Source organism: Hordeum vulgare, chromosome 1H (assembly GCF_904849725.1).
Source record: "Hordeum vulgare subsp. vulgare chromosome 1H, MorexV3_pseudomolecules_assembly, whole genome shotgun sequence".
In the NCBI taxonomy this organism is placed as follows: Eukaryota; Viridiplantae; Streptophyta; class Magnoliopsida; order Poales; family Poaceae; genus Hordeum; species Hordeum vulgare.
In genome coordinates, this window is record NC_058518.1 from 310,631,282 (window position 1) to 310,655,490 (window position 24,209).

Below are 24,209 nucleotides of genomic sequence, written 5' to 3' on the forward strand. Positions count from 1 at the left end.
TTCACTATGCCAGTAAAACTCTAGACAGTGCCCAAAGAAACTATGCTACTACGGAAAAGGAATTTTTAGCAGTCGTGTTTGCATGTGAAAAGTTCAGGTCTTACATAGTTGATTCCAAAGTCACTATTCACATTGATCATGCTGCTATTAAGTACCTTATAAAGAAGAAAGACGCTAAACCTAGACTTATCAGATGGGTTCTCTTGCTACAAGAATTTGATTTGCACGTTGTCGACACGAAGGGTGCTGATAACCCTGTCGCAGATAATTTGTCTAGGTTGGAGAACGTTCTTGATGACCCACAACCTATTGATGATAGCTTTCCCGATGAGCAACTAAGTGTCATCAATACTTCACGTAGTGCACCATGGTATGCTGATTATGCAAACTATATCGTTGCCAAATATATACCACCTAGTTTCACATACCAGCAAAAGAAGAAATTCTTCTTTGACTTGAGACATTACTTTTGGGATGATCCTCACCTTTATAAGGAAGGAGTAGATGGTGTTATTAGACGTTGTGTACCTGAACATGAACAGGGACAGATCCTACAGAAGTGTCACTCCGAGGCCTACGGAGGACACCATGCGGGAGATAGAACTGCACACAAGGTATTGCAATCAGGTTTCTATTGGCCCACTCTCTTCAAGGATGCCGGTAAGTTTGTCTTGTCTTGTGACGAATGCCAAAGAGTAGGTAATATTGGTAAACGTCGGGAAATACCTATGAACTATTCACTTTTCATTGAACCATTTGATGTTTGGGGCTTTGATTATATGGGACCTTTTCCAAAATCCAACGGGTATACTCATATCCTAGTTGCTGTTGATTACGTCACTCAGTGGGTAGAAGCTATCCCCACTAATAGTGATGATCACAACACTTCTATCAGGATGCTTAAAGAAGTTATTTTCCCTAGATTTGGAGTCCCTAGATATCTAATGACCGACAGTGGTTCACATTTCATTCATGGTGCTTTCTGTAAAATGCTTGCTAAGTATGATGTCAACCATAGAATTGCGTCTCCCTATCACCCTCAGTCCAGTGGTCAAGTAGAGCTAAGCAACAGAGAGATTAAACTGATTCTGCAAAAGACTGTCAACAGGTCAAGGAAGAATTGGTCTAAGAAGCTCGATGATGCACTGTGGGCTTATAGAACTGCCTATAAGAATCCCATGGGCATGTCTCCGTACAAAATGGTGTACGGTAAAGCATGTCATTTACCTCTTGAGCTAGAGCATAAAGCTTATTGGGCAATCAAAGAGCTCAACTTTGATTTCAAACTTGCTGGTGAGAAGAGGTTATTTGACATTAGCTCGCTTGATGAATGGAGAACTCAGGCATATGAGAATGCCAAGTTGTTTAAAGAAAAGGTTAAGAGGTGGCATGATAAGAGGATACAAAAGCGTGAGTTCAATGTAGGAGATTATGTCTTGCTATATAGTTCTCGTTTAAGATTTTTTGCACGCAAGCTTCTCTCTCAATGGGAAGCTCCTTACATTGTTGAGGAAGTATATCGTTCCGGTGCTATCAAGATCAACAACACGGAAGGTAATTGTCCGAGAGTGGTAAATGGGCAGAGAATCAAGCATTATATCTCAGGTACTCCCATAAATGTTGAAAGCAATATCATCAATACCATAACTCTGGAAGAATACCTAAGGGATATTTATCAGCCTGTTTCAGACTCCGAAAACGAAGAGGTATGTGTTTCGGTAAGTAAACAAACTCCAAAACTTTTCCAGTAGGAATTTTTCTCCGTTTTGGAATATTTGAAAAAATAGAAAAATTGGAAGTAGTCCGGAAAGAGCGCGAGGAGGCGACAAGCTTGCCAGGCGCGGGCCCACCCCCTGGCCGCGCCTGGGGGGCTTGTGGCCACATCGTGTGCCTCCCGGACTCCGTTTTCGTGCGGAGTACTCCTTCCGGTCTGGAAAAAATCATTATATATTCTCCCGTGAGGTCTGACCCTTGTATCACGCAGATTCTCTCTGTTTTCGTTTCGAGCCTGTATCTGTTGCAGATCTAGATCGCTATGACATCCCCAAAAGCTCCGAAGGACAAGATCTTCGAGAAGGTCATCAATCCCTACCTCACGGGAGTGCTGCAACACCCTCAATTTATCGATATGCGTGAGGGGATGTTGCACATCCGTGATGTTGAGGGGCCCAAGAAGACCGGGAGCATGGAGACGAGGCTCGAAGCAATGGAGCAACAAGTCTTCAAGTGTTAAGGGGTGGTGGAGCGTGGACTCAACGCCAACCACATGATGATCACGGAGTTCACCAGCAAGCACAGGATTGATGCCAATGACATTGGGAAGCACCTCTCCAGCCTCTATGACAGGCTTGATCACCTCCAGGCCCAGATCTATGACCTGCAGAACCAAAACTGTGAGTATGAGTATAGATTTAAATCAATACGGTTGGCTGCAGATTTGAGGATTCCGGAGACTCGTTCATCTTTCCATGATGGAGCACCTATGCCTTGGAAGACGGAGGATCAAACCCATGTTGCAAAAACTACACCACCATCACCTCCAAAGGAAGACAAGTAGGCATGGGTATGGGCAATCCCCTTGGCTTGTGCCAATCTTGGGGGAGTTGCCCCGGTATCGTATCACCATCACATCTTTTGCCTTTACCTTTGTTTTAGTTTGTTCCTTTTCAGTTTTCTCTTTCTCTAGTAGATTAAAAGTCTTATAGTTTTAGTCTTGAGTTTTGCTTTGTGTCACCCCCGATGTATTCGAGCTCGTGAGCCATATAATAAAGAGTGTCTTAGTTGAGGGCTTTGCCTCTTGCCATGATCAATAGATTGAGAAAAGAACAAAAGCATGAAAGATCATGTAATGATCTTATGGGAAGTGATGGCTTCACACATAAAAATAATGATGATTGAAACTTGTTGATGGTAGACAACCGTAGACCTTGGTCATTGTTGCAATTAATAGGAAGTGATAAAGAAGGAGAGGTTCACATATAAATATATCATCTTTGACACCATCTATGATTGTGAACACTCACTAAACTATTGCATGCCTAGAAGTAGATGTTGGACAAGGAAGACAACATAATGAATTGTGTTTGCTTGGTTCCAAACAATGTTATATGATTAGAGATCCCTTAGCATGTGACGATTGCTTCCACCTCATATCAGCCAAAACTCCCGCACCAAGTAGAGATACTACTTGTGCATCCATAAACCTTCAACCCAGTTTTGCCATGAGAGTCCACCATACCTACCTATGGATTGAATAAGATCCCTCAAGTAAGTTGTCATCGGTGCAAGCAATAAAAATTGCTCCCTAATATGTATAATTTATTAGTGTGTGGAAAAATAAGCTTTGTACGAACCTGTGATGAGGAAGACATAAAAGCGACGGACTACATAATAAAGTTCTTAATCACATGAGGCAATATAAAGTGACGTTCCTCCGCACTAAAAGGACACGCATCCAAACCTCAAAAGCGCATGACAACCTCTGTTTCCCTCTTCGAAGGGCCTATCTTGTACCTTTACTTTTTTCCCTTGAAAGAGTCATGGCGATATTCACCAATTCCTTGTTTCGCCTTTATCTTGGCTAACGTCATATGCTTGGGAAAGATCTATATTCATATGTCAACTTGGAAGTAAGTACTCATGGATTATTATTGTTGACATTACCCTTGAGGTAAGCAGTTGGGAGGCAAAACTATAAGCCCCTATCTTTCTCCGTGTCCAGCTGAAACTTTGATCTCATGAGTACCACGTGAGTTGTAGCAATTGTAGAGAACGAAAAGATGATTGAGTATGTGGATTTGCTTTACAAGCTCTTATTCGACTCTTTCTGATGTTGTGATAAATTGCAATTGCTTCAATGACTAAAGGCTATCGGTTGTTACTTCTCGGTAAGGTTCTTGATCCATGCTTTACTTTGTGAAGGAATTATCACTTTAGCATGAGAGATCATATGTTGGTATTGTTGCTCTGATCATGATCATGATGCCTGCATGTTCGTATCTTGTTTCGTCGACACCTCTCTCCCTAAACATGTGGACATATTTATTGAGCTAGGCTTTCGCTTGAGGACAAGCGAGGTCTAAGCTTGGGGGAGTTGATACGTCCATTTTGCATCATGTTTTCATGTTGATATTTATCACTTCTTGGGCTGTTATTTCACTTCACGGTACAATACTTATGCCTTTTCTCTCTTATTTTGCAAGGTTTACATGAAGAGGGATAATGCCGGCAGCTGGAATTCTGGCCTGAAAAAGGAGCAAGTTTGAGATACCTATTCTACGCAACTCCAAACGCGGTGAAAATCAACGATGATTTTTTCGGGATTTATAAAAAATACTGGGCCGAATAAGTGCCAGAGGGGCGCCAGCAGGTGGCCACTAGACTGCTAGGCGCGGCCACCCCCTAGCCGCGCCTAGGGGGCTTGTGGGCTCCCTGCTGGCCCTCTGTCCCCCTCTTCTGCTATATGATAGGTTTCATCCGGAAAAAAATCAGGAGGAGGCTATTTCGAGGATTCGCCGCCGCCACGAGGCAGAACTTGAGCAGAACCAATCTAGAGCTCCAGCAGGACGATCCTGCCGGGGAAACTTCACTCCCGGAGGGGGAAATCATCGCCATCGTCATCACCAATGCTCCTCTCATCGGAGGGGACTCATCACCATCAACATCTTCATCAGCACCATCTCATCTCCAAACCCTAGTTCATCACTTGTAACCAATCTCCGTCTCGCGACTCCGATTGGTACATGTAAGGTTTCTAGTAGTGTTGATTACTCTTTGTAGTTGATGCTAGTTGGATTACTTGGTGGAAGAGTTTATATTCAGATCCTTGATGCTACTCATTACCTCTTTTGTCATGAATATGATTATGTTGTGTGAGTAGTTACTTTTGTTCCTGAGGACATGGGATAAGTCATGCTAATAGTAGTCATGTGAATTTGGTATTCATTCGATATTTTGATGTGTTGTATGTTGTTTTTCCTCTAGTGGTGTTATGTGAACGTCGACTAAATAACACTTCACCATTATTTGGGCCTAGAGGAAGGCATTGGGAAGTAGTAAGTAGATGATGGGTTGCTAGAGTGACAGAAGCTTAAACCCTAGTTTACGCGTTGCTTCGTAAGGGCCTGATTTGGATCCACTAGTTTAATGCTATGGTTAGACTTTGTCTAAATTCTTCTTTCATAGTTGCGGATGCTTCCGAGAGGGGTTAATCATAAGTGGGATGCTTGTCCAAGTAAGGGCAGTACCCAAGCGCCGGTCCACCCACATATCATACTATCAAAGTAACGAACGCGAATCGTATGAACATGATGAAAACTAGCATGACAAAAATTCCCGTGTGTCCTTGGGAGCGTTTTTCCTCCTATAAGACTTTGTCCAAGCTTGTCCCTTGCTACAAAAGGGATTGGGCCACTTTGCTGCACCATTGATAGTTTTGTTACTTGTTGCTTGCTACGAATCATCTCACCACACATTCACTTGTTACCGATAATTTCAGTGCTTGCAGATTTTACCTTGTTGAAAACCACTTCTCAGATCCTTCTGCTCCTCGTTGGGTTCGACACTCTTACTTATCGAAAGGACTACTATAGATCCCCTATACTTGTGGGTCATCATTAGTCTATTCACCCCCCTCTGGACACATCTTCTATTAGTCCCTCAATTCGTATCAGAGCAAGGTCTCCAAAACCTTGGTTTAACCACCATTGGAGGAAGATGAATGTGACTAGTTCCCAGATTTTTAGTTGTAGAGTGCCTATTCTTGATGGGGAGTACTTTAGACAATGGAAAAATGAAATTCTTGATATATTTGACGAGTTCCATTTGCGCAAGTATGTTGAATATCTCTATGCGCCTCCCATTGATCCCATACATCATTCTCATGATGATGAAGTTGATATGCTTGGTAATCTTAACACTGTCAATCTAATCATTAGAGGATTACCAAGAAATGTGCTTAACCAGTTGCAAAACTTCGAGTGTGCTCTACCTTGTGGAAAGACTTAGGGAGAATATATCCAAATTATTGCTTGAAAAATCTTGATATCATTGTCCACAAATGCATTGCTTTTCACAAAATGAAGCCAACCGATCCTAACTTCGATAAATGCCTATTTGAGCTTCGTGACCTCATGCGTGCCAAAGGAGATGTCATTACTATTAACAGTATCATTGTTGAAGCCATTCGAATGCATAAACATGAACATTGTCATAGTCAAAATTCTGATGAAACTCGTGTCTCTTATGAGGTAACTTCCTTCGATGATGACAATGTGGAGCATGGCTACTACGATGAAGATTAGGACTTTGACATCGAGCATGAGAAGACCATGAGGAATCTTAGTCTTAAACCTTAGAGACTATATGGCCGGTAGTAAGGAGTGCGTTCTCAACAGTGGATGCACCGATCACATGACCGGAGATAAAGACATGTTCCATGAGATTACACCATACCGTGGACCTCGAAGGTATGTGACTTTTGGAGATAAGTCCAAGGGTAGGGTACTTGGTCTTGGTAAGGTGGTCGTATCTCATGATAGTTCCATTCGAAATGTCATGCTTGTTGAATCCCTTGGCTACAATCTTCTTTCCATATCTAGACTAGCAGACTTTGGTTTCGATGTGCTATTTACGAAAGTTCATTTATACATTGCTTACTGGTTTACGTAGAGGTGATGTATACGTTGTTGATTTCTGTAAAATATCCAAACCCCGTACATGTCTTACTGCAAAATCTTCTAAAGGTTGGTTATGGCATAGAAGGCTTGGACATGTTGGTATGCGTAATGTTGATAAACTTATCAAAGGTGATCATATTCTTGGTGTTAAATATGTTATCTTTGAAAAAGATAGACTTTGTAGTTCTTGTCAAGCACGAAAGCAAGTTGGTGGAAGTTATCCCGTGAAGAACATCATGACTACCAGAAGACCCCTTCATCTACTTCACATGGATCTCTTGGTCCCAATGCTTACAAGAGCCTCGGTGGAAATTCTTATAGTTTAGTCATTGTTGATGATTTTTCCAAATTTACATGGGTATTCTTTCTCAATGATAATTTGCAGGTACAAATGATCTTCAAGAACTTTGCTCGGAATGCTCAAAATCAGTTTCAAGTGAAGACCAAGAAGGTTCGGAGCAACAACAAAACGGGGTTCAAGAACATGAATGTGGATAATTTTCTTGACGAAGAAGTTATCTCACATGAGTTCTCGGCGACGTACACACCTCAACAAGATGGAGTTGTTGAGAGGAAGAACCGGACTCTCATAGAGTTGGAAAGAATGATGCTTGATGAATACAAGACTCCAAGACACTTTTGGGCAGAAGCTGTGGAAACAGCTTGGCATGCCATAAATCGACTCTAGCTGCACAAGCTTCTCGGTAAAACGACATACGAGCTACTCACCGGTAACAAACCCCAAGATGGATACTTTAGGGTATTCGGCTCTAAGTGCTATATTCTTGATAAGCATCGTCGATCCAAATTTGCACCTAAATCTTATGAAGGTTTCCTACTCGGTTATGTATCGAACTCTCACGCTTACCGTGTCTACAACAACTTCAATCAAAAAGTTGAAGAGACGGTAGATGTGAAGTTTGATGAGACTAACGGTTCGCAAGTCAAACAATTGCCAATTGATGTAGGAGATAAGGAACCTGTGGAAGCTATCATAGACTTGTCCATTGGCAAGATTCATCCCATGGAGGTGAAGGAAAGCACTTCATCAACTCAAGTCGAAGCTCCCACTTCGCGTCAAGGCGAACCGCGAAACGACATGGAAGCATCCACAAGTAGGACACGACATGATGAAGAAGAGGAAGAGAAACATCATGATGATCCACCTCAACCTTCCTCACCACCACGTCAAGGAGATGATGACGTCAACGACAACTCTAAGATTTAAATGATGATGAATAAGAAGCTCCACCATCCAACAAGAAGAAGCTGTCAAGAGTTAGAGAAAGAGTGGACAGAGATCATCCGTTGAATCAAATCTACAGTGACATAAAAATGGGAGAACCACTCGTTCTAAATCTCGTTTAGCTAACTTTTGTGAGCATTATTCTTTCATATCTAGCATTGAACCCTTGAAGGTAGAAGAATATCATCAAGATCCGGATTGGGTGAATGACATGCATGAAGAGCTACACAACTTCGAGAGGAACCAAGTATGGACACTTGTTGAAAAACCAAAAGGCGAGCAGAATATCATTGGTACAAGATGGGTGTTTCGGAACAAGCAAGATGAAGATGGACAAGTTGTACGCAACAAAGCACGTCTTGTAGCCCAAGTATACATGCAAGTCGAAAGTATGGACTATGGTGAGACTTATGCTCCTGTTGCTAGACTTGAGGCCATTCATATTCTTCTATCTTATGCCAATCACCATGATATAACTCTTTACCAAATGGATATCAAAAGTGCCTTTCTCAATGGAGAAATTGAGGAGGAAGTTTATGTTAAACAACCTCCTGGTTTTTTGAACCCTAAGAAACTTGATCATGTTTATAAACTTCGTAAAGCTTTATACGGTCTTAAGCAAGCCCCTAGAGCTTGGTTCAAATGCCTAACGAAGTTTCTCATTGAAAAGGGTGTTGAGATTGGTAAAATTGATGCAACCTTATTCACTAAAAGAGTTAATGGAGAACTATTTGTTTGCCAAATATATGTGGATGATATTATCTTTGGTTCTACTAACCCACATTTTAGTGAAAAGTTTGTAAAGTTGATGTTAGAGAAGTATCAGATGTCCATGATGTCTGAACTGAAGTTCCTCCTTGGATTGCAAAACAAACAATCGAGAGAAGGTACATTTATCTCTCAAACCATGTACACCAAGGACTTGATCAAGAAGTTCAACATGCAAGAATGCAAAGGTATGAGAACCCCCATGCCTACTAGTGGACATCTTGACCTCACTAAAGAGGACAAACCCATTGATCAAAAGGTTTATCGATCAATGATTGGTTGATTGTTGTATCTATGTGCCTCTTGTGCAGACATTATGCTGAGTGTTTGAATGTGTGCCCGCTATCAAGCTGCACCTAAAGAGTATCATGTATTGGCTATGAAAAGGATAGTGAGATACCTTATACATACACCAAACTTTGGCATATGGTATACTAAGGCATCTTCGTTTAATCTTGTTGGATATTCCGACTTGGACTATGCCGGAGACAAGGTTGACAGAAAATCCACCTCGGGTACATGTCAATTTCTTGGTTGATTTCTTGTCTCTTGGACATCCAATAAACAAAACTCGGTATCCTTATCTACTGTCGAAGCTGAATACATTGCCGCTTGACCATGTTGTGGCCAATTACTTTGGATGGCTCAAACACTTAAGGATTATGGCATTCATGTTAAAAAGGTTCCATTGTTATGTGACAATGAAAGTGCTATTAAGATTTCCTATAATCCTGTGCAACATTGTAGAACAAAACACATCCAAGTGTGACATCATTTCATTCGTGATCATGTTGCTAAAGGAGATATCGATCTCAAACATGTTCGTACTAACAAACAACTAGCTGATATCTTTACCAAACCACTTGGTGAGAAAGTGTTCTACCATTTGAGGAGTGAGTTGAACATCATTGATGCCTCAAACTTGAGCTAGACTCACTCGGATGCATGCAAGGGCATGAGCTTGATTGTCTATTCCTTGATGCCATTGTTATGGCTATCTTATATCTTGGAAATTATGCTCCCTTGTATTGCATCTAACCTTTTGTAGGTACTTGGAAGAAATACACTCCATGAGATTGCAATCAACTCTAATCAAAAGCAATCTTGACATAGCCAAGTATCAACAACTTTTTCTTCGGAGATGAAGGAAGAAGACAACAAAATCATATCCTTGACAATTCTATGATATTGAATTTTACTCTTGTCATTAGGATATGTTATGTTCTACCTTGCGTAACTAACCATTGTAGGTGAAAATTGAACCACAACATCATGGATAGCTCCCATCTCAAGATGAACTTCATCAACTTTGAGCATCCACAACAAGTTCACCTACGTGCCACATCATCAACATCATTCGAAGGTATGTATTCATATTCTTGATAAATCTTTACAGCAATTCATGAGATAAAGCAACTCAAGTGATATGAATACATTGTAATGCTTAATCAGAAAATTGTAACCCCATTTTTGTGCTTAACGATAAGTATGACCTATGATCAAGAAATCTTGCTTGACTCCTCAAGTCAAATACTCTAATACAGGTGACCTAGTCACCGCCCCACATCTAGATCATGATCATTGTATGGTTCGCATTTGACCTTACATATTCTTAGAACCATTCAACTCTCATCTATATGTATGTATAATTTCAAAAAAAATCTCTTATTTTCTTTTACAATTGGATTCAGAAAACTTATTCTTTAGAGTTGACTTAAGTTTTCTTTCTCAATTGATACCTTATCTTCTTTTCTTTCTTATCTTCTAGTTGGAGAAAAATTCATGTTCTTTTCAATTAAAGAATTGACTATCATTTCAACTCAGTTTCACCGAATTGGGAAACTCGGTCCAACCAATTTCTCCCAGAGGCCTGAATATCATTCTCAGTTCTACCGAACCATTTTGCCTCGGTGACTCCGATTTTTCTGACATCCTTTGTTGCTCTGATAATTTTTTCTGGACTTTTGTCTTAGGGGGAGAAATATCTCAGTGATCCCATCCAACCGAAGAGGGAGAATCATCAAGGATCCCTAACATAGGGGGAGATAAGTCAAGGAAATCTTATCCATATCGAAGGGGGAGAACATTCGATGAACCCTTATAAAAGAGAGAAGTATCCAGGATCCCTTTCTCTTAATGAGCCCTTATCCTCTGACCTTTTTGGAAATTAATGCCAAAGGGGGAGAAGTATCAAAGCTTCCATCAATGAACCTATTTATAGGGGAGAAATATCACCAAGAAGCTTATACAAAAGAAGGAGAAACAACACTAAGGGGGGATATTTGTTCCCAAGGGGAGATGTATCAAACCTTACACATTAAGGGAGAGAGAGATAAATATGGATTTATTGGTTTGCACTTATCGTCCCTACCTACTCCTAATATCTACATGCTACGATTCAGGGGGAGAGTAAATCATCAAATATTCATCATTAGGGGAGACAAAGTTCTTGTTCCTTGGAGACATATTCTTTTCATCAAATCCTATATTCAACATGTCTTCAATATCTTGGTACTATTGAAGTTCTTTGCATCTTTACAACAGGTTACTCTTGTGTTATCTAACACTTGTTTTCCCAAGTGTACTCCTATGTTAAGACACTCAAGAACCTCAAGGTAAGTCTATGCATCATATCCTTGTTCATGGTGATCTCTTGTTTCTTGCACATATTGTTTGCAAGAGGTAGTCTTGAACATGGAAGTTCTACATTCACTTATATTTTATGCATATAGCCAAGATTCACATGACATGTCTTTTCCTTCTACATTGTGTGTGTGCACATGCATTGCAAAGCAACTATCCTTTAAAAGGGATTGCACACATTTAGGGGGAGCTTGTACTAGTCATGTTTCTTTCAAAGTTGTCATGTCCTTGTGATTATATTTTTTTGAAGCTTTGATTGTATGTTGTCATCAATTACCAAAAAGGGGGAGATTGAAAGCACATATGCTCCCTTGGTGATTTTGATAATTCATGACAACATACATTGTCTCTTGGACTAACACTTTTACCTAGATATTTCAGGAATAGTCCATGGAGAGTTATGGCTAAAGGTTTATGTCGAGATACCCCTGGATGCAAGAAAGGAATAATGTTGGCTCAAGCTTCAAGCTAGAAGACTCTTCATTTTATATTTGTGAGAAATCACTTTTGAGTCCATAGAAAAGCTAATACTATGAAAAGGGGGTGAGGTAGTGAAATGAACTGATTGCTCAAAATGCTCAAAGTTAGCCACCAATAGACTCAGTCATTTTCCCACATATCCACTCTGTCAAACCCCACATACACAAATTCGGTGTCACCAAAATTTCCATATCGGACCCATCGAGTTTGACTTCAGACAAATCCCTAGCCATTCCCACCAAATCGGTGCAACCAAAACCAAGTTGGTGCTATCGAGTTTGGGTGACCAACATTCTATTGCCTCGGTACACAAAATCGGAATTTCCGAGTTTGAGTATCGGTGCCACAAAGTTTGGCCATCTGATCGTTAGTCACTGATGACTCACAAGTATAGGGGATCAATCGTATTCCTTTCGATAAGTAAGAGTGTCGAACCCAACGAGGAGCAGAAGGATCTGACAAGTGGTTTTCACCAAGGTAAAATCTGCAAGCACTGAAATTGCGGGTAACAAGTGATTGTGTGGTGAGATGATTCGTAGCAAGCAACAAGTAACAAAAGTAGCAACGATGCAGAAAAGTGGCCCAATCCCTTTCGTAGCAAGGGAGAAGCGTGGACAAAGTCTTATAGGAGGAAAAAAGCTCCCGAGGACACACGGGAATTTCTGTCATGCTAGTTTTCATCATGTTCATATGATTTGCGTTCGTGACTTTGATAGTTTGATATGTGGGTGGACCGGCGCTTGGGTACTTCCCTTACTTGGACAAGCATATCACTTATGATTAACCCCTCTCACAAGCATCCGCAACTACGAAAGAAGAATTAAGACAAAGTCTAACCATAGCATTAAACTAGTGGATCCAAATCAGCCCCTTACGAAGCAACGCATAAACTAGGGTTTAAGCTTTTGCACGCTAGCAACCCATCATCTACTTACTACTTCCCAATGCCTTCCTCTAGGCCCAAATAATAGTGAAGTGTTATGTAGTCGACGTTCACATAACACCACTAGAGGAAAAACAACATACAACATATCAAATGACCGAACGCATACCAAATTCACATGACTACTATTAGCATGACTTATCCCATGTCCTCAGGAACAAAAGTAACTACTCACAAAGCATAATCATATTCATAACCAGAGAGGTAATGAGTAGCATCAAGGATCTGAACATAAACTCTTCCACCAAACAATCGAACTAGCATCAACTACACCGAGTAATTAACACTACTAGCAACCTTACAAGTACCAATCGGAGTCGCGAGACGGAGATTGGTTACAAGTGATGAACTAGGGTTTGGAGATGAGATGGTGCTGATGAAGATGTTGATGGTGACGAGTCCCCTCCGATGAGAGGAGTGTTGGTGATGACGATGGCGACGATTTCCCCCTCCGGGAGGGAAGTTTCCCCGATAGGGTCGTCCCGCCGGAGCTCTAGATTGGTTCTGCTCAAGTTCCACCTCGTAGCGGCGGCGGAACAACGAAAAAGCTCCTCCTTGATTTTTTTTCTAGATGAAACCCTTCATATAGCAGAAGAGGGGGGCAAGTGGGCCAACAGGTTTCCCATAAGCCCTCATGGCACGGCCTGGGAGGGTGGCCGCGCCGTCCAGGCTTGTGGCCAAACCCTGGCGCCCTCTGGCGCTTCTTCGTCCCAGTATTTTTTATAAATCCAGAAAAAAATCCTCGTTGATTTTACGACGTTTGCAGTTGCGCAGAATAGGTATCTCAACTTTGCTCCACTTTCAGGCTAGAATTCCAGCTGCCGGCATTCTCCCTCTTCATGTAAACCTTGCAAAATAAGAGAGAAAAGGTATAAGAATTGTACCGTGAAGTGAAATAACAGCCCAAGAAGGATAAATATCAACATGAAAACATGATGCAAAATGGACGTATCAGTCACCTTTTCGGTACCACCGAGTTTCATATATCGGTCTCACCGAGATTCAAAAGTTCACACCTTTAGTGCTAATCGGTACCACCGAGTTTCCAACTTCGGTGTGACCGAGTTTGCCCTTTTGTGTGTAACGGTTGGATTTTGGCTCTTGCCTATATATACCCGTTCACCCACCTCTCATTCATGGAAGAATCACTCAGAACACACACTTCATTGCCAGATCCATTTTCTAAGAGATAACTACCTACTCATGTGTTGAGACCAAGTTATTCCAATCCAATAATTTGAAACTTGATCTCTAGCCCCCCCAAACTGCTTTCCACCAAATCAACCTATCCTATCCATGCATATCATGTGAGAGAGTGATTTAGTGTTGAGGAGACTATCTTTAGAAGCACAAGAGCAAGGAGTTCATTGATCTACCACATCTATTACCTTTTGGAGGATGGTGCCTCCTAGAATGGTTAGGTGTCGCTTGGGAGCCTCCTACTTCGTGTTGTGGAGTTGAACCAATATGTTTGTAAGGGAAAGGAGATCGCCTACTTCGTGAAGATCTACCATGAGTAAGGCTAGGCATGGTGGAATAGACAAGGCCACTTTTTTTTGGCCACTTCTTTGTGGACTCTCGCAGCCGTTACCCTTAGTGGGTTGAAGTCTCCACTAACATGGATGTACGATAGCGCCACCTATCGGAACCGTGCCAAAATCAATGTGTCAACCTCATGCGTTTGATCTCCCTACCTTACTCCTCTACATTACACTTGCATGTTTTACTTTCCGCTGCTATACTATTAGAACTGAATGTGTAGGATACATTAAACTTGTTACAACTATTGAATTTCTTCCCTCCTAGAAATTGGGTTAGGCTAAAAAAATTATCTTGACAAGTAGTCTATTCACTCCCCCCTCTAGACACATCTTCTCCCGATCCCTCAGCAACCCTCCTCTCCACCAGAAGATCCTGCAGCATAGAGAACGATGAAATTTTGGATCTGATCCCCACAGCATGCATCTCGGTGATACCGAGTTGGTGAAATTGGTTCCACCGATTACTGTTTTAGGGTTCGTGAGAAACATTTTGGTGAGACCGGGTAGTTCTTTTCGATGACAACGAAAAGACTGCCAAGTCTCTGTTATGCGAGCGATTGATCTCGGTGACTCCGAAAGGACCAAGCTGGTGCTACCGATTTATATTCTGCAGAAGACCATACCCTAAGTTTCTGAATTCAAATTTTGAAAAAACTTTTGTGTTTTGCGATGCTCAACCCTTGTGCTCTTCTGTATCTATTTCACATGGTTCCTTGTTTGCTGGTGTGTTGGTTGCTAGTCTATTTTGACTGCTAGGATGTCTGATTCTGAGGATAGCCAGAACAATTTTAGTGAGGACAGTGTTGAGATGGATTCAAGCACAAGTCCTGAGAGGACACCTTCTGATCCAGGTACCCCCCCCCCCCAACTCCCATGGCTTGCCCAAGGCAGCTACCAGGTCACGAAGGAAGCTTAATTCTGATGAGGAAGATTCTGACTTTGTGTCAGAGGAAATTTGTGTTCCTCAAAAACAAAAGGACAAGGCTACTGCCAAGAAGACTGTCAGGAAAGAGTATGCAAAGCATTCTGATCTTAGAGCCCCTGAGTCTGCAAGGCAACGGATGGAAATCACCTCTAAGAAATCTTGTAAGAAGCCAGCCGTGAAAAGAGCCAGGAAGAGGGTGATTCATGTCATTGGGAGACAAGCCTCAATGTATGAGGACCAGAAGCTGCTGGTCAAGAAGAGATCCCAGTTGATGCTCCGCCTCATAAGAAGAAGAAGCTCGTGGCTGATGCCATGACAGAGAAATCTTCTCCAAAGCCTCCTACTAAGGCAAAGAAGGCTCTAGCTCCCAAGAGGACTACAAAGGACATACATGCAGCTACCCAGGAGAAAGGCCTAGCTTCTAGCGCCTTTGCTACAGAGGAAGATGAGAATGCATCCATTCTTATGAAGCTCAGACCTCATTTGCCACTTCATAATGGTACTCGCCAAGTAGATGAGAACATGAAGAAAAGTAGAGATGAAGGCTTGAGGAAGTGGAGAGCTATTGATCCATATGCTGTCAGGAGAAGGACTGTTGTTGATCCTAGATTCCACACAAAGGAGCAACAAGATTTTTATGAGACTGTATTGTATGAAAAAAAGTCCAGTTTTTAGTGACATGAGATATGTTGACTTGGCTTACATCAAAGCCAATGAATAATTTGTTGGGAGAGAGATCACTCCATAGAATGATGAACTGATTATGCAATTCTATTCAACTGTTCATTTCTATGGTGATGACGCAATTGTTTGGATGATTGTTGGTCACATGTATGAAGCCACAATTGATGAGTGGGCCACTATCATTGGTGCTCCAGTGATTTGGATGTCTACTCTGAGATGAAGATGAACCACAACTCCATGGCTAATATGTATAAGCCAATTCCTCACCAGTTTGTTGCCACATACAAGCTTCGCTCTGTTTATTTCTTACAAGCAGGAATACCCACTACCAATACCATTATGAGACACACCTTGATTTCTAAGTCAGGTGATGATAAGATGATTAGAGGCTATTCCATTAACATGTTGCACCATCTAGACACCCACACTCGCTTTAAGGAGATGGATTACATAGTAGAGACTATCAGGAGGACTGCTGCAGATCAAAAGAGATCTTGTGGATATGCCCCATACATTCAGATGCTTATCAATGCCAAACTTGGCAAGCATGCATATCTGCTTGATCGTCCCCATATACCCCTTCAGCCTGAATTTGAAGATAATGTGGTTGTGATGGATGAAAATGATCCTAGCTCATCCGCAACTAGAGAGGCAGCACAGGCAGCAGAAGAAGAGGCTTCTAGGAATGTGCCACCACCAGTTGCATAGCTCAGAACTCAAGCTGAGCAAACGGCATTCTAGTGAGCACTATCCAGGGTATGGAGAGGAATATCTCGGAGATTCTGCTAAAACAAAAGAGCTTAGAGAGGATCGTGGAACCAAATTCCATGATTTGGACGTCAAAGTGACAGAGATATCTGCTAGTGTTAATCAGCTCAAGCATGAAGTTGATAGTGTGAGGACACCCAGTTCAACTAGTGATGATGAAGAGTCGCCTCATCGCACTACCACTCAGTTCAGTAATAAGCCCCGGCAATCAGTTCTACGAGTGTCAGAAGCAAGACCAACTTCATCATCTCAGGCATCTCCACCTTCAGCTTCATCCCCAGCTCTAGCACCTCCAGTATCGACACCTCCAGCTCCAAGACATTCTGCCAAAGCCTTCGCTCTTGTGTCTACTCCATCATCGACTGCTGCAGAAAATAGAGCCCAAAGAGATGATTATTTCTATGTTAAGGATCATAGTAATTTCAAAACAAAATACTACACCATGCAAGGATCTATCTATGGATAATTAAACCATCAACGAGAGAGGTTGTAGATCATCTTCATACCTTTGAAGATCGCTAAGCGGAAGCGTTACTAGAACACGATTGATGGAGTCGTACTCGCAACGATTCAGATCGTGGTGGATTCCGATCTATGCGCCGAACGTCTGTGCCTGCACGTTCAACACACGTGCATCCCAGTGACGTCTCCAATGGCTTGATCCAGCAAGGATGGAGGAGAGGTTGAGGGAGAGCTCCGGCATCACGACGGCGTGGTGACGGTGGAGCTACGTTGTACTGCGGCAGAGCTTCGCTAAGCACTACGGAGGACGACGAGGAGGGGAGTATGGATGCATCATGGAGAGATCAATTGTGTGTCTCAAAAGGGCCAAAACCTCAAGTATAGATCGGAGGAGGGAGAGGGAGGGCTGCCATGGCCCCTCCTCCAAGGAGGAGAGGTTCGACCGAGCTAGGGAGGAGTCCACCTCCCACAAGGGAGGTGGATCCCTTCCTTTTAAATCCTCTTTTGCCTTATCTCTTTATCCCTAGCCACATGGGCCTTTAGGGAAGGAATTGGCCAGCCCAATAAGGGCGGGTCCACCTCCTCTAACAGCCCATGAAGTCCTTTGGTCGTCACACCCCTCCCAGGGGTCCTCCGGCTCCCTCCCGTCACTCCCGGTACACTATCGATGAGCCCGAAACTTTTCCGGTGACCAAAACAGGACTTCCTATATATATATGTTTACCTCCAGACCATTCTGGAGCTCCTCGTGACATCCAGGATCTCATCCGAGACTCCGAACAACCTTCGGTAACCACATACACTATTTCCCTATAACCCTAGCGTCATCGAACCTTAAGTGTGTAGACCCTACGGGTTCGGGAGACATGCAGACATGACCGAGACATCTCTCCGACCAATAACCAACAGCGGGGTCGGGATATCCATGTTGGTTACCACATGTTCCACGATGATCTCATCGGATGAACCACGATGTCAAGGATTCAATAAATCCCGTATGCAATTCCCTTTGTCTATCGGTATGGTACTTGCCCGAGATTCGATCGTCGGTATCTCTATACCTTGTTCAATCTCGTTACTGGCAAGTCTCTTTACTCGTTCCGTAACACATCATCCCGTGGCTAACTCCTTAGTCACAATGAGCTCAATATGATGATGAATTACCAAGTGGGCCCAGAGATACCTCTCCATCACACGGAGTGACAAATCCCAGTCTCAATTCGCACAACTCAACAAACACTTTCGGAGATACCCGTAGTGCACCTTTATAGTCACCCAGTTATGTTGTGACATTTGATACACCCAAAGCACTCCTACGGTATCCGGGAGTTTCACAATCTCATGGTCTAAGGAAATGACACTTGAAATTAGAAAAGCTTTAGCAGACGAACAACACGATCTAGTGCTATGCTTAGGATTGGGTCTTGTCCATCACATCATTCCCCAATGGTGTGATCCCATTATCAATGACATCCAATGTCCATGATCCGGAAACCATGACCATCTATTGATCAACGAGCTAGTAAACTAGAGGCTCACTAGGGACACATTGTGATCTATATATTCACACATGTATTACGGTTTCCGGTTAATACAATTATAGCATGAATAATAGACAATTATCATGAACTGGGAAATATAACAACAACCAATTTTTTATTGCCTCTAGAGCATATTTCCAATAGTCTCCCACTTGCACTAGAGTCAATAATCTAGTTCACATCACTATGTGATTGCAAAAAGTTTTGGGGTTCGATCATGTCTTGCTTGTGAGAGAGGTTTATTAGTCAACAGGTCTGAACCTTTCAGATTCGTGTGTGCTTTACAAATCTCTATGTCTTCCTATAGATATTGCTAATTCCAAATGACTAGTCCACTATATGAATCCGGTTTACTTCTCATAGTCATCCGGATTAGTGACAAAGCTTGTATCGACGTAACCCCTTTACGACGAACTCTTTAATCACCTCCATAATTGAGAAAAAATCCTTGGTCCACTAGATACTAAGGACGAATTTGACCGTTGTCTAGTGATCCATTCCTGGATCACTCTCGTACCCCTTGACTCACTCATGGCAAGGCACACTTAAGGTGCGGTACACAACATAGCATACTATGGAGCTTACAACTAAGGCATAGCGGACGACCTTCATCCTTTCTCTTCCTTCTGCTGTGGTCGGCTATTGAGTCTTCCTCAATATTCACACCTTACAATACAGCCAAGAACACCTTCTTTGCTGAGTTATTTTGAACTCCTTCAAAAACTTGTCAAAGCATGTATATCGTTGAAAGTTCTATTAGGCACTTTGCTCTATCTCCATAGATCTTGATGCTCAATGTTCAAGTAGCTTAATCAAGGGTTTCCTTTGAAAAAGTCCTTTCAAATATGCTTTCGAGGAATTCTACATTATTTCTGATCAACAATATGTCAACCACATATATTTGTCACAAATTCTATAGTGCTCCCACTCACTTCTTTGGAAATACAAGTTCCTCATAAACCTTGTATAAACCCAAAAACTTTGATCATCTCATCAAAGCATTTATTCCAACTCCGAGATGCTTCCTCTAGTCCTTAGAAGGATCACTGGAGCTTTTGCATACTTGTTAGCATCATTTAGGATCGTCAAAACCTTCTGGTTGTATCACATACAACCTTTCCTCAATGAAACCGTCGAGGAAACAATATTTTGACATCCTATCTCATAAATAACGCAGCAACTGCTAACATAATTCCAACAAACTTTCAACATCGCTAAGAGTGAGAAAGTCTCATCGCAGTCAACTCTTTGAACTTTGTCGGAAACATCTTTGCGACAAGTCGAGCTTTCTTAATGGTGACTTTTCACCATCATCGTCTGTCTTCTTTTAAAGATCCATGTGTAGGTAACAGTCTCACGACCATCAAGTAATTCTCCCAAAGTCTACACCTTGTTTTCATACATGGATCCTCTCTCGGATTTCATGGCCTCCAGCCATTTGACGGAATCCAGGCCCACCGTCGCTTCTCCATAGCTTGTAGGTTCATTGTTGTCTAGCAACATGACCTCCAAGACAGGATTACCGTACCACTATGTAGTAGTACGCGTCCTTTTCCATCTACGAGGTTTTGGCAGTGACTTGATCCGAAGCTTCATGATCACTATCGTCAGCTTCCATTTCAATTGGTGTAGGCGCCACAGGAACAACTTCCTGCGCCCTTCTACACTCACTGGTTGAAGTGATAGCTCAATAACCTTATCAAGTTTCCACCATACTGCCACTCAATTCTTTCGAGAGAAACTTTTTCTCGAGAAAGGACCCATTTCTAGAAACAAACACTTTGTTTCCGGATTTGAGGTAGGAGGTATACCCAACTGTTTTGGGTGTCCTATGAAGATGCATTCATTCGCTTTGGGTCCGAGCTTATCAAGCTGAAACTCTTTCACATAAGCATCGCAGCTCCAAACTTTTAAGAAACGACAGCTTAGGTTTTTCTAAACTATAGTTCATACGATGTCATCTCAACGGAATTACGTGGTGCCCTATAAAAGTGAATGCGGTTGTCTCTAGTGCCTAAACCCATAAACGATAGTGGTAATTTGATAAGAGATATCATAGTATGCACCATATCTAAATAGAGCACGACTATGACATACAAACACACCATCACACTATGCTGTTCCAGGTGCCATGACTCGTGAAACAATTTTCACGTGAAACAATTTTCATATTGTCTTAAATGTTTACCAAACTCGTAACTCAGATATATATGTTTACCTCCATGATCACATCGTAGACATATTATCCTCTTGTCACGATGATCTTCAACTTCACTCTGAAATTACTTGAACCTTTCAATAATCCAGACTTGTGTTTCATCAAGTAAATACGCTAGTATTTACTCAAATCATTTGTGAAGTAAGAACATGATGATATCCACTGCGTGCCTCAGCACTCATTGGACTGCACACATCAAAATGTATTACTTCCAACAAGTTACTTTCTTGTTCCATCTCACTGGAAAAGGAGGTATTCAGTGTTCTTGCCCATGTGGTATGATTTGCATGTCTCAAGTGAATCAAAAATCAAGTGAGTCCAAACGATCCATCTGCATGGAGTTTCTTCATGCGCTTATACCAATAGGCATGGTTTGCATGTCTCAAACGTTTCAAAAATGAGTGAGTACCAAGATCCATCAGCATGGAGCTTCTTGATGCATTTTATACCAACATGACTCAAGAAACAATGCCACAATTAAGTGGTACTATAGTTACTACTTTGTATCTTTTGGCAACAATATTATGAACATGTGTATCACTCGATCGAGATTCAATAAACCGTTCATTTTAGGTGCAAGACCATTGAAGGTATTATTCAAGTAAAAATAATAACCATTATTCTTTTAAATGAATAATCGTATTGCAATAAACATAATCCAATCATGTATATGCTCAACGCAAACACCAAATAACAATTATTTATGTTTAACACTAATCCCGATGGTAGAGGGAGTGTGCGATGTTTGATCACATCAATCTTGTAAACACTTCCAACACACACCATCACTTCGCTTTTAGCTAGTCTCCGTTTATTCCGTAGCTTTTATTTTGAGTTACTAACACTTAGCAACTAAACCGGTATCCAATACACTGGTGCTACTAGGAGTACCAGTAAAGTATACATCAATATCATGTATATCCAATATAATTTTGTTGACTTTGCCAGCCTTCTCATCTACCAAGTATATAGGGTAGTTCAGTGACTGTTCCCCTCATTATAGGAGCACTTAGTCTCGGGTTTCGGTTCAACCTTGGGTCTCTTCACTAGAGCAGGAACTGGTTTGCCGTTTCATGAAGTATCCCTTCTTTCCCTTTGCCCTTCTTTGAAACTAGCGGTTTTACTAACCATCAACAATTGATCTCCTTTTCAATTTCCACTTTCGCAGTGTCAAACACTGTGAATAGCTCAAGGATCATCGTAACCATCCCCTATATGTTATAGTTCATCACTAAGCTCTAATACGTCTCCAACGTATCTATAATTTTTGATGGTTTCATGCTATTATCTTGTCAAACTTTGGATGTTTTGTATGCCTTTTATATCTTTTTTGGGACTAACTTATTAACTCAGTGCCAAGTGTCAGTTCCTGTTTTTTCCGTGTTTTTGACCCTTTTCAGAGGAGGATTTTAAACCGAGTCCAAACGGAACGAAACTTCCAAAAAGATTTTTCCGAAACAGAAGACGATCGGGGAACTTGAGAGCCAAGGCAGGGGGCCACCAGGGACCCCACAAGCCCCCTAGCCGCGGCCAGGGGGGCCGCGCCTCCCAGGCTTGTGGGATCCCTCGGCCACCTCTGCCCTAGGTCTTTCGCCTATATATTCCCAAAAATTCCAGAAAAAATCAGGAGATCATCGAAAGTACTTTTCCGCCACCACAAGCTTCTGTCTCCGCAAGATCCCATCTGGGGCACGTTCTGTTGCCCTGCTGGAGGGGGGGTTCGTATACGGAGGGCTTCTTCATCAACACCATGACCTCTCCGATGATGCGTGAGTAGTTCATCATAGACCTACGGGTCCATAGCTAGTAGCTAGATGGCTTCTCCTCTCTCTTGGATCTTCAATACAAAGTTCTCCATGATCTATCCGATGTAATCTTCTTTTGCGGTGTGTTTGTCGAGATCCGATGATTTGTGCATTTATGATCAGATTATTTATGAATCTTATTTGAGTTTCTTCTCATCTCTTATATGCATTATTTCATATCCTTGTAATTCTCTTCGAGTTGTTGGTTTTGTTTGGCCAGCTTGACCTATGATTCTTGCAATGGGAGGAGTGCTTGGTTTTGGGTTCATACCGTGCGATGACCTCACCCAGTGACAGAAGGGGTAGCGACGCACGCATCATGTTGTTGCCATCAAGGGTAAAAAGATGGGGTTTTCATCATTGGTTTGAGATTATCCCTCTACATCATGTCATCTTGCTTAAGGTGCTACTCTGTTCGTCATGAACTGAGTACACTAGATGCATGCTGGATAGCGGTCCATGTGTGGAGTAATAGTAGTAGATGCAGAAAGTATCGGTCTACCTCTCTTGGACGTGATGCCAATATGTATGAGCATTGCCTTAGATATCGTCATGACTTTGCGCGGTTCTATCAATTGCTCGACCGTAATTTGTTCACGCACTGTAATATTTGCTATTTTGAGAGAAGCCTCTAGTGAACACTATGGCCCCCGGGTCTACTTCACACCATATTTTCAGCCTTACTCTTTTACTTCGTTGCACTTTCCGCCTTCACATCTCACTTTGCAATCAATCTTGAAGGGATTGACAACCCCTTTATAGCGTTGGGTGCAAGCTCTTTTGTGTTTGCGCAGGTACTCTAGGCTTGACGAGATTCCCCTACTGTTTTGATACCTTGGTTCTCAAACTGAGGGAAATACTTACTGCTCCTGTGCTGCATCACCCTTTCCTCTTCAAGGGAAAAACCAACGCAAGCAAGTCTGTGTCAACGTGTCAATTTATCGTGCTGTTGTTTGAGAAGTAGCAGAAGGATTTCTGGCGCCGGTGCCGGGGAGGATCAAGTCAAGGACTCATCCAAGTAAGTGTTGCTAACTCATCTCTTGCATTTACCTTTTTTGCCTCTCATTTTCCTCTCCCCCACTTTTGAAAAACAAAAATTTACAAAAAGATTTGCCTTTTTCGTTCGCCTTTTTCTCTCGCTTGCTTTCTGTTTGCTTGTGTGCTTGCTTGCTTGCTGAAGTCACCATGACTGAAAACACCAAACTTTGTGACTTCTCGAATACTAATAATAATTATTTTATTAGTACTCCGATTGCTCCCGCCACTAGTGCGGAGTCATACGAAATCAATACCGCTTTGCTGAATCTTGTTATGAAAGAGAAATTCTCAGGCCTTCCTAGTGAAGATGCCGCATCCCATCTTAATACCTTCATTCAGCTTTGCGATATGCAAAATAAGAAAGATGTGGATAATGATGTGATTAAATTGAAGCTTTTTCCTTTCTCGTTGCGACATCGAGCAAAAACTTGGTTTTCGTCTTTGCCCAAAAATAGTATTGATTCTTGGAA